This window comes from Perkinsus marinus (assembly GCF_000006405.1).
Source record: "Perkinsus marinus ATCC 50983 genomic scaffold scf_1104296946658, whole genome shotgun sequence".
NCBI classification, from domain to species: Eukaryota; Perkinsozoa; order Perkinsida; family Perkinsidae; genus Perkinsus; species Perkinsus marinus.
The window spans coordinates 205,710-208,193 of NW_003210883.1; positions in this window are offsets into that span (position 1 = coordinate 205,710).

The window sequence follows — 2,484 nt, forward strand, 5'->3', positions numbered from 1 at the left end:
CTGGAAAAGTGACGGTGGAATCAAGACTGTATGAGATCACTCTACTGTCTAATGCTGACAAGAAAAAGGATCGGCTGGCACTAAATGCGGCAAAATGCCTCCTCCGGAATGGAAAGAAGAAAAGGACAAAAAAAAATTAACGATAGGGAAGCTGCGACAATTGCTGGGATTAGTTCCGCCATCAGGGAGAGAGGAGAATGTTCTTGCCTACCTGACAGGTGTTATGGCTCTCCTCCGTCTGAAGGAGGTTGTAGCTCTCCGCAATGATGACCTTATGTTTAACGAGTCTGATTGTTCCCTCCGCATAAATATACGTCAGTCCAAGAGTCTTGGACCAAGACTGTCAAAGCGGAACCGGAGAGACTATAGTGGTTGGTTGTGTTAACGGTCTCGGATCAACCTCGTGCGACAGTCTATTTTGTGCCTATCACCGACTTTGGGCAAAGCTCCACCAGAGAGGGGAGACTCCCAGCCTAGACTATTCGGATCCTCCTACACCCCTCCACATATTCTTAGCATACATGGTGTGCAGCTCATAATTCATCAAAGAAGTCGAGTTTCACCCTGATATTTGAATGTGATAGCTTTAGTAACACTATCACTAACCTGGCAAGGTTTCAGACTCCCATTCTACCGCTACTCTGACGCACTCGACGCACTTGGGATCCTCCACATATTCTCAGCATATAACTGAAGCACCTTAGGATTTTGGTCATAGGGCACCATTGAAACACCCAAATTGCCCCCCGTCAACCAACATGACCACCTACGTCCTGTCATTACTTTGGGTTATGTCGAAGGATGTGGAGGGGTGTATACTCAACTCTCTAAGGATGTTACATTCCTTGTTGAAACTGTGATGAGTGGTTCCGAAGTTAACCGATAAGAAATTGGCAGGAAAACGTCGTATAGCATGCAAGGAACCGGTGTCTTCTTGATGAGTCAAGCAGATATATCCTTAGAAGCGATCGCTGAGTATGGCCGCTGGAGTGATACCAGTACTGTGGCCAATCATTACATGCGAGACCACTCTGGGAGAGAGAGACGTGAGAAGCTCTAGTCTCGGAGGGTGATTGGAGTCGAGTAGATCCCGGCATCTGACAACCGTGAGTTTCTGTATCTTGTGAGCTCGCTTTTTGTTGGGTTTCTAACGAGGATGAGATGGAAGGGAGGCAGGGTTAGAGTTTGTCTTCAACGATTTTTCCAAGGTAAGTCCGCTGAGATATTTGGATTGCATTCGTTGCTAGACGTTCTCAGCCCTAATGGATGACGCTGACTGAAATGTCGTAAGTCACAGTCTGTGGGTCCGTCCACAGCGACCACCGCCTTGTGGTTCGACTTGTCTGGCAGCTTTTCGTGAGTTGCTCTTGTGTGACAGGCAGTTATGAACAGCCTATGACCTATGAACCACACCAATCCTACCATGGGGCCCATGGCATGGGCAACGCAATCTGCTTTGCCCTAGCTGTTAGAATCCAGCGATCAGCATCGACGCAAGAGGGAAACTAATCGATCTCTCGATGGGACTTACCTTCTCAGCTATGGTCAATAACTATATGAAAAGTAGCACTGGAGCAGCAGATGTTACCTTCAATATAGTGGCTGCAGAGATTGTTGTATTTAACCTTGTCGGTATAACGGATTAGGGCGCGGCACACCCCACCCTATTGGAACTCGTCTCAACCGAGAGTCGTAGAAGCATCGAGGCAGTACAGAACCTGCTCAATGAGTTGGGAGTATCCGACTTGCCCCAAATCTCACCTGTCATTCAAGATATATCTGAGGCACTGCACGGGGAAACGTCGTCGTTCTTTCCAAATGCTGCGGTTACGCCTTGCTACTTCCACTTTATGTAGTCCTGCAAGAAGATCAAGTTCCAAGATCACTCGTTGATACGCTGGAATGAAGTGCTTCAAGACATACGAGTCGTAGCTCAGGCCCACTCCTTAGGTTAGCCAGTAAATCATGACTTAGATGCAGTAGATCGACCTTAATCTGTGGCTGACCTCTCCGTCATCATAGATCTCCTCTTCATCCCGTTCATCATTGGGTGTGAAGACACCCAAGTGTCAGCTTTCTTGGAGTCGGTGGAGCGAGGCGGATGGCGCGACGTCACCAACTTCCGATCTAGATGCGCGCCATGCTTCAACGACGGGACCGGAGGTCGAACCAGCAGTGGAACCGAGATTTTCCATGGTAGTCTCAATAAACACCTGCTCAAACGGTGGTAAACGATTACTTTATACCAGTTGCCCTGCAGACTTACTACTCATGCCTGGCGCAGAGTTTCGAGATACAACAAGCATCGGGTATGTGGTCGCACTGTACACCTGCTGAACAAGCTGATCGAGCTGAAGGGCTCAGAGCCGTACGAGTTCCTCTGCAGCTCCTGCACTCGCTTTCACCGTCTACTCTCACGAGTTGTGGAAAAGATACCTGTAAGAGGCTGCGTTGCAGAAGTGTGTCACACTATATTCCAAACGC